The 16,465-nt window shown below is 34.3% G+C and overlaps 1 non-coding gene across 1 annotated transcript; it reads right to left on the bottom strand.

Annotated features, from left to right (window-relative positions):
• Positions 1-10,404: 10,404 nt before the first annotated feature.
• Positions 10,405-10,511, bottom strand: LOC121229817 (small nucleolar RNA R71). Its single transcript, XR_005927773.1, has one exon. It is a non-coding gene; the product is annotated as a small nucleolar RNA R71 (small nucleolar RNA).
• Between the last annotated feature and the right edge of the window lie 5,954 nt (positions 10,512-16,465).

Raw genomic sequence — 16,465 nt, 5'->3', positions numbered from 1 at the left:
TAATTATCTCATAGTACAGAACTCGAATAATTTTCTTGTTGATTTATCTTGAAAATAGACTCATTATTGATTTTAAAAATATAATTTTGAGCCTCTAATTATTTTTCTCCAAATTTTTGTGATTTTCCAAAATTAGAACAAGGGATCACGTAATCATTTTGAATCAGTCTCACGAAAACAAAAATATCTCAAAATATAGAACTCCTTTGCTTTCTATGTTTCTTTTATATGAATATAGACTCATTAAGGTTTAATTTGATATCTCATTAAGTCTCTGATTCAATTTATACTATTTTTGGTGATTTTTCAAAATCACGTCACTGCTACTGTCTAAAACAGTTTTATTGCTAATTCACTCTTTCACACTTTTTTTGTATTAACCTCATTTTAACATACATATCACAAATCATTTTCACCACATTTCATACATTACAAGTATAGCCCATGATCACATGGTCACCATAAAATCATCCTCATGTATAACTTACTTGTTTATAACCTTACCACATCCTGGTCACTTAATGAACACATCATTCTCATAACCAAGTTCCTGCACATATTCATCACAAAACTCACAAAGCAATACATAGAGAGTCTCCCGTTGAACACTTCGGATCAATCCTCGATACTTGGTGCTTTCAGCACATAGCTCCACCCATCATATAGTTCGGCTCTCTTGTACACATGGTGAACACTTAGTACCACCCATGTGACCTAGCCAGTTTATCTCGTAGCTCTCTTGTCTACATGGTGTCCTTCACTTGGAACCACGCATGCGACCTAGCTACATATATCCCGTAGCTCTCTTGTCTACATGGTGTACACATAGTATCACCCATGCGACCTAGCTACATCATAATGTCTTGTAGCTCTCTTGTACACATGATGTGCACTCAGCACTATACATGTGACCTAGCTACATACCATCTGTATCATCCAATCTTTCCGAAGGTTCAACCGAGATTTCTCTCTCTTTTCCAACAATTTCACCAATCAAGTAATTATCCACAAACATATTTCCAATATTTTTATAAAATATCATAATACAAGTAATAGTGATGTATTACTTACATATAAACTTACATCTCATTTAATATCAACGCAATAACATTAAATTACACATTGTCTTATTAAAAATCATATGAACTTACAATTTCTCATAATATCCATAATCATAGAAATCACATTTATGTATGATAACTCAATGCACTTCATGTACCATAGACATATTTTTAAATCAATTCATAAACTTGGCACCATAATCATTTAATTTAACATAATTCAATTAATTCACTAAATTTAACTTTCAAATATAAATTACAGCATTATTGTTGTATTATTATCATACCAACTTACATACTTTCAACACCTCGGAGATCATAGTAAATATATCAATTTTACATTGAAACATGCATAAATTAATGCTTATTATACATATGAACTTACCTTGATATTAAAACGGCCATTTTACCAACTTTCCCAATTTTGGATTTTTCTCTAATTCTAGGTTCAAATCTCGTTTTCCGGGATCTAAAACATCATATTTTAATTATTTAAATTAATGTACTATTCAAAACAGTCCTTAACTCAAACTTTGGAAAAATTACAATTTTGCCCCTAAACTTTTGCATATTTACACTTTTTCCCCTAGGCTCGGGAATTAAACTTCATCCCTTATTCTTATGTTTTATGACATGATGATCACTTTTCCCTTCTATGGCAACATCAAATTCTCACTCTAACATATACTTATGACTATTAGGTATTTTTACCGATTAAGCCCTTTTGCTCGTTTTCACTTAAAACCGAGTAGCACAAGTTGTCTAACATAATTTAAAACCTCATATTGTATCATAAAACACCAGAATACACAAATTTTACCGATGGGTATTTTTCCAAATATGAACCCTAGGTTGAATTATTGCTAGCATATGCTAAATCAAGTTACCGGGACTCAAAAAACGTAAAGAACTTGAAAAACGGGGTTAGAACGGACTTACAATTGAGCTTGGGAAGCTTGAAAACCCTAGCCATGGAGTCCCCCTTGGTATACACGTCCATGGTAAAGAAGATGAGCAAAATTGGCTTTTAATTTTGTATTTTAATTCATTTTACCCCTAAATGACCAAAATACCCTTCCTACTAAACTTTCCAAAAATTCCATCCATGTCCAATTTTTGTCCATAACTTAGAAATTGGTCAAATTTCTATTTAAGACCTCCTAATTAATATTTCAAATCAATTTCATACTAGAAAATTCTAGAATGCAAGTTTTGGAACTTATTCAATTTAGTCCCTAACTTCGAATTAAGCACTTTATGCATAGAATTTCTTCACAAAATTTTCACACAATCATGCAATCATATCATAGACCTCAAAATAATCATAAAATAATTATTTATATCTCAGATTTTGTGGTCCCGAAACCTCTGTTCCAACTAGACCCAATTTTGGGCTATTACAACTCTCCCCCTTCAGAGATTTTCGTCCTCGAAAATCTTACCGGAGTGAGGTTTAGTATCTTTCTCATAATTTCCAGTATTACTAACTAATTGTTTTCAAGAAGATACTTTCAGAAACACTCTGTCATCAATTTGAATCCCAAGATAACTTAGTAAACTCTGATATTTCTCTAACTCTGTCCTTCACTTGTCAACCATTCTCAGACTCTGGTCATATCTATAATTATTTTATCACTGAACTCTTTGATTCCACACTTAGGCACTAGTCAACATGATTCTCATGAATTTTCGTTATATACACCTCATCGGTAAGGGGGTGAGGTCGTACAGTCTCTAACTCGATTCTGACATATATCTATATGACACATTTTTTTCATTATCCACATATGTCATTATAATCATACTATCCACTTCAAACAATTTATTATTCATACCTGTCTTACATAAAATTTCCAATTATCTCATTTCAAACAAGTGCACTCACTCATACATTCTATGAATTTTGAATAACTTTAATCATCACATTTACTAATTAATTTAGTCAAGCATGCAACAGCATATGAAGGCCAAACAAATATGAATAAATATATCACTATATAAACTTTCATCTCACATATTATCACATATACATATATCACGAATTCTTATTCATACCTTTCCGAGTTTAACACATCATAGCTACACTTTATTCAAATACTTCAATATCGCTATCAAATGGTCAGATGTAGCTCGGTTGGAGAATATTTCATTTTAAACAAAATAGTCGTTATTAGTGTCGGGAGACATCACACTATCACATATTTGTGGCATGTATAACTAAACTCTTACACTTGCTATGTTAGTCTGAGAATCGACTAAACCTGCTCTGATACCACTAAATGTAACACCCCTTACTCGTATCCGAGGCCGGGCTAAGGTACGAGGCGTTACCAGACAAACATACAAACATTAAACTGTCCACACGAGTCATAGTCACTTAATTATTTATAATTCGAGGTACAGAGCTCCAAATTAAGATCTGTAAATTTCCCCTGAAACTAAACTCATATATCGTTCCACTATAAAATTTTCAAAATTTTTGGTTTAACCAATTAGTACAGTTTATTCATTAAAATTTCCCCTATTTCACTTTCTGACAGTTCTGACCTCTCTTCACTAAAAAATAATTATCTCATAGTATAGAACTCAGATAATGTTCTTGTCGATTTATCTTGAAGATAGACTCATTATGGATTTTAAAAATATGATTTTGAGCCTCTAATTATTTTTCTCCAATTTTTTGTGATTTTCCAAAATCAGAATAGGGGATCACGTAATCATTCTGAATCAGTCTCACGAAAACATAAATATCTCAAAATATAGAACTCCTTTGCTTTCTATGTTTCTTTTATATGAATATAGACTCATTAAGATTTAATTTGATATCTCATTCAGTCTCTGATTCAATTTATACTATTTTTGGTGATTTTTCAAAATCACGTCACTGCTACTGTCTAAAACAGTTTTATTGCTAATTCACTCTTTCACACTTTCTTTGTATTAACCTCATTTTAACATACATATCACAAATCATTTTCACCACATTTCATACATCACAAGTATAGGCCCATGATCACATGGTCACCATAAAATCATCCTCATGTATAACTTACTTGTTTATAACCTTACCACATCCTGGTCACTTAATGAACACATCATTCACATAACCAAGTTCCTGCACATATTCATCACAAAACTCACAAAGCAATACATAGAGAGTCTCCCGTTGAACACTTCGGATCAATCCTCGATACTTGGTGGTTTCAGCACATAGCACCACCCATCATATAGTTCGGCTCTCTTGTACAGATGGTGAACACTTAGTACCACCCATGTGACCTACCCAGTTTATCTCGTAGCTCTCTTGTCTACATGGTGTCCTTCACTTGGAACCACGCATGCGACCTAGCTACATATATCCCGTAGCTCTCTTGTCTACATGGTGTACACATAGTATCACCCATGAGACCTAGCTACATCATAATGTCTTGTAGCTCTCTTGTACACATGATGTGCACTCAGCACTATACATGTGACCTAGCTACATACCATCTGTATCATCCAATCTTTCCGAAGGTTCAACCGAGATTTCTCTCTCTTTTCCAACAATTTCACCAATCAAGTAATTATCCACAAACATATTTCCAATATTTTTATAAAATATCATAATACAAGTAATAGTGATGTATTACTTACATATAAACTTACATCTCATTTAATATCAACACAATAACATTAAATTACACATTGTCTTATTAAAAATCATATGAACTTACAATTTCCCATAATATCCATAATCATAGAAATCACATTTATGTATGATAACTCAATGCACTTCATGTACCATAGACATATTTTTAAATCAATTCATAAACTTGGCACCATAATCATTTAATTTAACATAATTCAATTAATTCACTAAATTTAACTTTCAAATATAAATTACAGCATTATTGTTGTATTATTATCATACCAACTTACATACTTTCAACACCTCGGAGATCATAGTAAATATATCAATTTTACATTGAAACATGCATAAATTAATGCTTATTATACATATGAACTTACCTTGATATTAAAACGGCCATTTTACCAACTTTCTCAATTTTGGATTTTTCTCTAATTCTAGGTTCAAATCTCGTTTTCCGGGATCTAAAACATCATATTTTACTTATTTAATTAATGTACTATTCAAAACAGTCCTGAACTCAAACTTTGGAAAAATTACAATTTTGCCCCTAAACTTTTGCATATTTACACTTTTCCCCTAGGCTCAGGAATTAAACTTCATCCCTTATTCTTATGTTTTATGACATGATGATCACTTTTCCCTTCTATGGCAACATCAAATTCTCACTCTAACATATACTTATGACTATTAGGTATTTTTACCGATTAAGCCCTTTTGCTCGTTTTCACTTAAAACCGAGTAGCACAAGTTGTCTAACATAATTTAAAACCTCATATTGTATCATAAAACACCAGAATACACAAATTTTACCTATGGGTATTTTTCCAAATATGAACCCTAGGTTGAATTATTGCTAGCATAAGCTAAATCAAGTTATCGGGACTCCAAAAACGTAAAGAACTTGAAAAACGGGGTTAGAACGGACTTACAATTGAGCTTGGGAAGCTTGAAAACCCTGGCCATGGAGTCTCCCTTGGTATACACGTCCATGGTAAAGAAAATGAGCAAAATTGGCTTTTAATTTTGTATTTTAATTCATTTTACCCCTAAATGACCAAAATACCCTTACTACTAAACTTTCCAAAAATTCCATCCATGTCCAATTTTTGTCCATAACTTAGAAATTGGTCAAATTTCTATTTAAGACCTCCTAATTAATATTTCAAATCAATTTCATACTAGAAAATTCTAGAATGCAAGTTTTACAACTTATTCAATTTAGTACCTAACTTCGAATTAAGCACTTTATGCATAGAATTTCTTCACGAAATTTTCACACAATCATGCAATCATATCATAGACCTCAAAATAATCATAAAATAATTATTTATATCTCAGATTTTGTGGTCCCGAAACCTCTGTTCCAACTAGACCCAATTTTGGGCTATTACAACTCTCCCCCCTTCAGAGATTTTCGTGACATACATATCATATATTTCGGCTCTCTTGTACACATGGTGAACACTCAGTACCACCCATGTGACCTAGCCAATTTATCTCGTAGCTCTCTTGTCTACATGGTGTCCTTCACCTGGAACCACGCATGCGACCTAGTTACATATATCCCGTAGCTCTCTTGTCTACATGGTGTACACATAGTATCACCCATGTGACCTAGCTACATCATAATGTCTTGTAGCTCTCTTGTACACATGATGTGCACTCAGCACCATACATGTGACCTAGCTACACACTATCTGTATCATCCAATCTTTTCGAAGGTTCAACCGGGATTTCTCTCTCTTTTCCAACAATTTCACCAATCAAGTAATTATCCACAAACATATTTCCAATATTATTATAAAATATCATAATACAAGTAATATTGATGTATTACTTACATATAAACTTACATCTCATTTAATATCAAGGCAATAACATTAACTTACGCATTGCCTTATTAAAAATCATATGAACTTACAATTTCCCATAATATCCATAACCATAGAAATTACATTTATGTATGATAATTCAATGCACTTCATGTACCATAGACATATTTTTAAATCAATTCATAAACTTGGCACCATAATCATTTAATTTAACATAATTCAATTAATTCACTAAATTTAACTTTCAAATATAAATTATAGCATTATTGCTATATTATTATCAAACCAACTTACATACTTTCAACACCTCAGAAATTATAATAAATATATCAATTTTACATTGAAACATGCATAAATTAATACTTATTATACATATGAACTTACCTCGATACTAAAACGATCATTTTACCAACTTTCCCAATTTTCGAATTTTCTCTCATTCTAGGTTCAAATCTCATTTTTCGGGATCTAAAACATCATATTTTACTTATTTAATTAATGTACTATTCAAAACAGTCCTTAACTCAAACTTTAGAAAAATTACAATTTTACCCCTAAATTTTTGCATATTTACACTTTTGCTTTTGCCCCTAGGCTCAGGAATTAAACTTCATCCCTTATTCTTATGTTTTATGACATGCTGATCACTTTTCCCTTCTATGGCAACATCAAATTCTCACTCTAACATATACTTATGACTATTAGGTATTTTTACCGATTAAGCCCTTTTACTCGTTTTCACTCAAAACCGAGTAGCACAAGTTGTCTAACATAATTTAAAACCTCATATTCTATTATAAAGCAGCAAAATAAACACATTTTACCTATGGGTATTTTTCCAAATATGAACCCTATCTTAAATTATTGCTAGAATAAGCTAAATCAAATTATCGGGATTCCAAAAACGTAAAGAACTTGAAAAACGGGGTTAGAACGGACTTACTATTGAGCTTGGAAAGCTTGAAAACCCTAGCCATGGCTTCCCCCATGCTAATTTTGGCCTCTATGAAAAAATGAGTCAATTTTGGCTTTATTTTCCCTTTTTATTTCTTTTAATTACCAAATGACCAAAATGCCATTCCTTACTAAACTTTCAAAAATTCCATCCATATCCAATTTTTTTCCATCACTTAGAAATTGGTCAAATTTCTATTTAAGACCTCCTAATTAATATTTCAAAGGAATTTCATACTAGAAACTTCTAGAATGCAAGTTTTGCAACTTATTCAATTTAGCCCCTAACTTCAAATTGAGCACTTTATGCATAGAATTTCTTCACGAAATTTTTACACAATCATCCAATCATATCATAGACCTCAAAATAATCATAAAATAATTATTTCTATCTCAGATTTTGTGGTCCCGAAACCTCTGTTCCAACTAGACCCAATTTTGGGCTATTACACCAACTTGTACCAACTCATCATGCAATCATATCATCATCAAGTAAGCATTAAAATGGATATAATAACAGTTTCAAACATCGAGAATAAGTTCTAATGATACTCTTCATAATACAATTCAATTCTCAAAATCCTAAGAGTAATTAAGCTATGGAACTTCCAAAACATCATGACAAATATCATTAAAAGTCTACCACATTGCCTTATTCCAAAAATATAAACAAATAACAATAACACCTACGAAATAACAAAAAGGACTTTCTTTTATCACCCTATAGAAACTACACCAGTCACACCGACACGCAACTAATCTGCAATGGTTCAAAAGGAGTGGGTGAGCTTAACAAGCTCAATGAATGCTCAAAATAACTGATAAACCATAAATTATACATATTTTTACCCCATGTTTAATGCATTTTATAGATGATTTCTCATTAGAATTGGTGAATTCGATACTCCTAATGCTTTAATTTCATGTTTTGTACTCAGAAGAGCACCAAGAGTCAAAAGGAGCCAAAAACGAGCCAAAAAGGGACAAAATAGACCAAATCGAGAAGATAACACGACCTAAGCCTTGCCACACGGGCATCTCACACGCTCGTGTCTTTCGAGGGTGTCGACCAAGGCTTTCACGATTCATACGGCCTGGCCATTGACCTACACGGCCGTGTGCAATTTAACGGATCGAACACGGGCTGCCAATCACATTACACGGCCGTGTCACATGGGCGTGTCCCTGCCGAGTCCAAGTTAAGTCCAATTTGAAAAAGGCCTCTTTTGAGGGTTTCTAGGCATTCCAAAGCCTATAAATATGCACTAGAGGAGGAGGAAAAGGGGGACGGAGAAGGGTGGTAAGGAATTACCCCAAGAAAGCCGATTGATCCATCTCAGAAGCCGGATTCATCATCAAGACTGAAGATCTCTCCTCAATTTCCCTTCAGAAGTTTTGGGTTTTCTTTATGTTTTGTATTCTTTATTCTTCTGAGATGTTTTCCTATTTAGTTATGGACTAAACCCCTAAATACTTAAGGGGAATGAAACCTAAGATGAATCTTGTTATTATTTTCTGAATCGTATGATAAATATTTAACTTGTTCTTAATTATATGTTCTTAATTCTTGTTTTGATATCCCAGGATACTGATTCAAGATATGCTCTTATTCAGAGGAGGAATAGACCCTGTCTAAGAGTATTTTTTTCATAATTAAGCGGAGTTGATTGCACGGCTAGAAATAGGGTGACAAGATTTTACAGGATTAGGGTGAAGCCTAATAGGGGGATCCGTAGATCGAGTTAATGCAACCCTAGAGTGTTAATTAGAGAAAAGTCTCGGTTATTCAATCTAGGGATTAGACGTTATTAGTCTTGAATAGGGATAATAACATAACTTAGGGATCTCTACGGAACAAGTTGAATGAATACATCATCCGGTTTAGAGCCAGAATAACAAGTAAATTCTAGGTGGATTTTTCCTTAGGTATTGTCTCAAGTCAATCAAATTTCCCAAAAGCAATTCCCCAATTCTTTTCTCTGTGAGTTCTTGGTTTAATTAATAAACAACCCCTCTTTATTTCTAGGTTAGATAACAAAAAGATAGTTATTACTAGTACTTTTGGTTCCCGTGGGTACGATATCCCGTTCTTGCCATTACTATACTATTTTTCAATAGGTGCGCTTGTCTTTTATTCGTGATAATAGTTAGTCTAGGTTTGATCTTCATTATAAATATTTATTACTTGTTACGAATCACGCGATCAAGTTTTTGGCGCCGTTGCCAGGGAACTAAAATATTAGGAACGCTAAATTTTTATTACTTTAGCCATTTATTTTTCTTGCAATTTTATTTTATTTTATTATTTATTAATTTACGTTTTCTCTCTCTTGAAAGGTTTTTATAGTTTATGACTAGAAGAAACCCGTCGGGACCATTACTTTTTGACGAAGAAATCAATTGTACAATTCGCAAAAATCAAAGAGAAATAAGGCGTAGCTTAAGATACACAGAGATCGAGCAAGAAGACAATATTTAACCTCCAACCAACGAGATGGCTGAAAACCAAGGCAATCAGCTACCTCCTGCAATTGCGACTAATCAAAATCATGCTCCACGTACTATGTATGATTATGCTAAACCTTCTTTAACAGGAATTGAATCTAGCATAGTTAGACCTGCTGTAGTTGCAAATACTTTTGAACTAAAACCTAACACTATTCAGATGATACCGCAATTCATTCAGTTTGATGGTTTGCAGGATGAAGATCCCAACACTCATTTAGCGAACTTTTTGGAATTGTGCGATACATTTAAAATTAATGGCGTTTCTGATGATGCCATTCGCCTTCAGTTATTTCCCTTTTCACTGAGAAATAAAGCTAAACAGTGGTTGAACTTGTTACCACGAGGGTCTATCACTACTTGGGAACAAATGACCGAGAAATTTTTACTAAAATATTTTTCGCCGGCTAAAATGGCTAAATTACGTAATGATATATCTTCTTTTGTGCAGACGGATTTAGAAACACTTTACGATGCATGGGAGAGATACAAGGACTTACTGAAAAGGTGCCCTCACCATGGGTTACCACTTTGGCTGCAAGTACAAATATTCCACAATGGTCTGAATCCCTCGACTCAGCAAATGGTTGATGCAGCTGTTGGCAGAACCATCAACAATAAAACACCGGAAGACGCCTATGAATTTATAGAGGAGATGTCACTGAATAACTATCGGTGGCAAGTTATGAGGACAAAGTCAACGAAAACAACCGGCGTTTATAACATCGATTCGGTCACCATGCTCTCTAATCAGGTAGAACTTCTCAATAAAAGGATTGACGGTTTACTTGGTTCTACGCAGGTACATCCAGTAATGAGGTGTAACTCAAGTGGTGGAGGTGTGCAGACAGAATACCAACCCCTTAATCCTACAACCGAAGAAGAACAAGTCAACTATATGGGTAACAATAACTCCCGATCTCAAAATAACCCATACAGTAATACTTATAATACAGGTTGGAGGAACCACCCAAATTTCTCCTGGGGTGGTCAAGGGAATCAAAGGCCACAACATCTTTCGGGTTTACAACAGCCACACTATCAACAAGAGAAGAAACCGAACCTTGAGGAGATGCTCTCAAAATTCATATCAGTGTCAAAAACCCATTTCCAAAATACTAAGACAACACTTAAAAATCAACAAGCATCGATCCAAGGACTCGAAACTCAGATAAGCCAGTTTTCCAAACTAATCTCGAAAAGACCACCAGGAAATTTACTTAGTAATACCAAATCAAGAGAGCATGTCAAAGCGGTTACACTAAGGAGTGGGAAAGTGTTAGCGGAATCTGAAAAGAAGTTAGCACAAGAAGCCGTGGAAAGCAAAAGGAGGGAAGAAAAACCCGAAAATAGTGACAAACTAGTGTCGGAGGAATATACACCACCGGTTCCATATCCAGCAAAATTAAAAAAAGATCGCATCGATACACAATTCGGTAAGTTTCTTGAACTTTTTAAGCAATTACATATCAACTTACCTTTTGTTGAAGCTATCTAGTAGATGCCTACATACGCAAAATTTTTGAAGGAGCTTTTAACAAATAAAAGGAAGTTTGAGGACTTATCTACAGTAGAACTCAACGAGGAGTGCTCCGCCATACTCCAAAATAAGCTGCCAACCAAACTAAAAGATCCAGGAAGTTTTACTATCCCTTGCTTAATTGGTGATCTGAATATTGAAAAAGCACTAGCTGATTTAGGCGCTAGTATTAATTTGATGCCATATAAAATGTTCAAACAACTTGGTCTTTGGGAACCTAAACCCAATAGGATGAGTATTCAATTAGCCAATAGATCTATTAAATATCCTAGAGGTATTATAGAAGACGTACTCGTAAAAGTAGATAAATTTATATTCCCTGTTGATTTTGTTGTGCTTGACATGGATGAAGATGTGGAAGTACCTTTAATTTTAGGGTGCCCATTCCTAGCCACTGCTAGAGCTGTGATTGACGTGGGTGACGGTAAATTGGTACTTAGAGTAGGTGATGAGGAAATGATCTTTAAAATTTACGATGCTATGAGATTCTCTAGGGAACAAGATGATTCATGTTATTTTATTGACTCTATTGATCATATTACTCAAGACTCTTTTCAGGAAATTGTACAAGAGGAGACGACAGAACCGTATCTAGCTCAAGACGAGGAGATAGGTGAGGAACCTAATGACCATCCGTCAAGACAAGTAGAATATGATGGTATTAAGATAAACGATGAACTTAAGCAAAAACCCTCGATTGAGGAGCCTCTCAAACTGGAATTTAAACAATTGCCAAACCAATTAGAATATACATTCCTTGGAAATAATTCTACATTACCAGTTATTATTGCTTCTAATTTGCAACCCAAGGAGAAAGAGAAATTAATCCAAGAATTAAAAGAACATAAGAAGGCCATAGCATGGAAAATTTCTGACATTAAAGGAATCAGCCCTTCCTTTTGCACCCACAAAATTTTAATGGAAGATGGATACAAACCATGTGTGCAAGCTCAAAGACGTCTGGACCCCAACATGAAGGAAGTTGTAAAAGCCGAGGTAATTAAACTTCTAGATGCTAGAATTATTTATCATATTTCTGACAGTTCTTGAGTAAGTCCAGTGCAGGTTGTCCCCAAGAAAGGAGGCATGACGGTTATGACCAACAAGAAGAATGAATCAATCCCAACAAGAACGGTTACAGGGTGGAGAGTTTGCATAGACTACAGGAAACTGAATGACACCACAAGAAAAGATCACTTCCCCTTGCCATTCATTAACCAAATGTTAGAAAGATTATCCGGACACATGTATTATTGCTTCCGAGACAGACTCTCTGGTTCCTTCCAAATCCCAATAGCTCCTGAAGATGAAGAAAAGATGACATTCACATGCCCATATGGTACGTTCGCTTATCGTAGAATGCCTTTTGGATTATGTAATACCCCTGCTACTTTTCAGCGCTATATGATAGCCATATTCGATGAACTCGTGGAAGATATCATGGAAGTCTTCATGGATGATTTTTTGGTATTCGGTAACTCTTTCCATCTCTACCTTAAAAATTTAAAACGAGTTTTAATAAGATGTGTGGAAACAAACCTTGTGCTTAACTGGGAGAAATGTCACTTCATGGTTAAAGAAGGTATTGTAACACCCTTATAACCCGTATCCGTCACCGAAATGGGTTATAAAGTGTTGCCAACCCAAAATATCACATTTGTACAATCACATTGATATAAGAACATTAACTTTTATATGCATTCAAAAACTTTATACAAACATTCAAAAGATGCCATATTCACATGGCCCATATACAACAACATCTCAAAAATACCATTCACTTAAGTCTATTCTATACATGCCATACTAGCTTCAAAACATAGTAATACCAAAATGATAGATAGTGTGACGAGTTGCTGACGATCCCTTTCCGAGCAGGTGACTGGAGTCAACAATCTATAAAACAGAGAAACGTAACAAACAGAGTAAGCATTCATAAGCTTAGTAAGTTTTAAGCAATGCAGCAAATAAACTCAATTATTCAATTTCTCAAGAGGTCATTTTCTAGATATATTACCATTTGGCTGAATATACACAAGCACATAATGCACAATTAGCATTCTAATTTCACTTAATCTGAATTCATATGGCATAAATAAATCGAATATTTTCGCATACTTTCACACCTTGACCAAATGTATCATGATCATAGATATAGATATAACATTTATTTCATATGTATCACATTATACACTTATGATTCAATTCAAATCATACTCACATATAAATACATAATACGTACCTGGCCAACTTAACGTATTGAATGTATTCATTTGTCGTTCTAACACGAGGTATCTTAGTTTTAGACTTTTATCAAATCACCAGCATTCAACCTGCTAGGTTTAAAAACCTGAATTCATTCACGAGCATTTCGCCTGCTAGGCTCAAAGCCCGATATCATTTCACCGGCATCATAGCCTACTAGGCTCGAAAGCCCGAATAGTATCTCACCGGCATTATAGCCTGCTAGGCTCGAAAGCCCAAATAGTATCTTACCTGCATTATAGCCTGCTAGGCTCAAAAGCCCGAATAGTATCTCACCGGTATTATAGCCTGCTAGGCTCAAAGGCCCGAATAATACTGTGCGATATTCAAATCAACAAGTTTCATATAACACAATCACACCAAATTGGGTACAAGCATTATCCGAATATATCATCCTACATTTTATTCACTTTTATCTCATTTCATCAATCACATTCAACATTTGATAGTTTACACGTAACATCTTACTCATATTCATCTAACACTATCATTTGATCATGAAAGCATATCACATTTTACTTCCATTACAATTGCCATTCGGCCATATACATATATGACAAGTAATACTTAATTCTTGTAACACCCCGAATTTGGGCCTAGAAGTATTGGGCCTTGAGTGCAGGTCCGTATGGAGGTTGTATATAGGTATTTAATTGTGCAATGAAATAACACAATTAAATGTCTGCTTTGGTGGTTAATGGCCCTGAGAAGTGTTAGAGAAATCTTGGGTTCAAACTTGGGCTTTAGCAAAAATTTTGGTATTAAGTGAAAAAAACCTTGATACGAGTCACAAAAAGCCCAACCCAAGCTTAAGAAGGTGATGGGCTCAAATCAAGAAAATCAAGAAATTGAATCTTGGCCCAATTTTGCTGTTCGGAGCGATTTCAAGAATCAAGAAAATCAAGATTTCAAATCTTGGAAATCTTGGTCCAAGAAACCGAATCTTGCAGCCAAAGCGCGTTGGATCTCCATTACGAGCGTCAACGACCCAATTTCGGTAGGAGATGGATCACAAGCCCAAATTCTTGAAGGCGAGGCCCAATAACCAAAATCCAGCCCAATCAAGAAATTTCTTCATACTTAGTTGAAAATCAGGCCAAAATGTCAAAGGGCCCAATTTGTAAACATCTTACTTGTTTAATTTAATTTTTTAATCTTTAGGAGCATTACATGTAAAATTCGGCCCAAAATAGCCCATATAAGTGCATGGCTGAATTTACCTTGTTATTTTATTAATTAGGTTTAATTTTTTATTAGTTACTTGTGAGATTAGGATTTGTTGGAGGCCTATATAAGCATTGGCCAGCCACCCTTTGTAAAGACATCTTATTATTATTTTTTCTATCAAATTTCAGATTTGTTGAGTGCAGAATTTTCTTTGGGGTTTTCTCCAAGAATTCTCTCTTGAGTTTTCTTTAGAAGTTGTTTTAACAATCTTTTGATTGTGGGAGCCATCTTCAACCTTCTTCTTGCCATCGATATTCTTTGGAGGGGAGATTAGAGCCGTTTGAAGAGATTTGTGAAATCTTTCGGGATTTCAAGGATCTTTAGGACTTATCCTTTAATTTTTGCTGTTCAATTTCTTTTATTTACTTCTACTTGTGCCGAATCTCAATTCTAATCTATTTGCTGTTTTATTTGTGTTTCCAGCCCTCGTTTATCTTAAATAATTGATCAATTTCACTTTTTGCTGGAGTTTGACAATCAGCCCTAAATCCCCAAATTCTAGGGTTCTTGCCGAATGCACACTTATTCTTCTTGGGTGAATTTGGTTGTGGAAACTTAGGGGAAACTTTCGTGGTGGTCAATTGAGTAGATCACCTTCGCTTTCTCAGCCTCAATAGCCGTTTTATGCCTTCAATTTCTTTCTTTTTCATTGACGCATAAACCCTAATTTGTTTCAAGAAATTCTGGTCGATCTAATTTGCTTGCTGATTTGGTGTTCTTTGACAGATTCGGCTTGTGGGAGTTCATTCTTGGGAATCAATTCCGTGTTCTTGGTTTCAAGAAACCTCTTTCATAAGTGTTTCGTTCCTTGATTAGATCTTGCTGATTTTTAGGGTTCTTATTCCAGATTTTAATTTTCCAGATTTAATCTCGTTCTTTGTTTGATTTCAGATCTGTTCGTTTAGAGCTTTCGTAGGAGTTTCCCGTGACTTGACAACTCGATCTTGGTCCGCGCGCAACCCTATATCATTTGGTATCAGATTTTGGGCGTTTTGGGTGTTCTTGGTTGATTTCTAAACTGATCTCTATTTTTTAAAGCATAAACAGCAGTTTTACCCAGAAAAATTGTTCAAAAAAAATTCATTTGAGTGGGTAAACGTTGTCCGATTGATCTGAAATTTTACATACATGTTTTTGGCACTGTGATTGAATATAAAAAATTATTCCCGCAAATAAATAAGTCAAAAAAGTCAAAAAAATCAAAGAAGACGAAATTCAATAAAAATTTAAAAAAAGATTCAGTAGGTTGAATTTGGTGCCCACAATTTCCAGATCAAAAATTCAATATATAAGGACACTCCAGATTTAATTTCGTGATTTTTGGAGATCGGGAACACCTCGAACGAAGTTGTCAAGTTACTCCGCAGTTTTTCGGGTTTTCTGTTTTCAGTAATTTTTATTGATTCTTAGCTGTAGGTTTTCATTTGTTTACCTTTATTCTTCCTTT

Source organism: Gossypium hirsutum, chromosome A05 (assembly GCF_007990345.1).
Source record: "Gossypium hirsutum isolate 1008001.06 chromosome A05, Gossypium_hirsutum_v2.1, whole genome shotgun sequence".
NCBI classification, from domain to species: domain Eukaryota; kingdom Viridiplantae; phylum Streptophyta; class Magnoliopsida; order Malvales; family Malvaceae; genus Gossypium; species Gossypium hirsutum.
The sequence above is the reverse complement of the archived record's forward strand: the minus strand, read 5'-3'. Positions and strand labels throughout refer to the sequence as shown.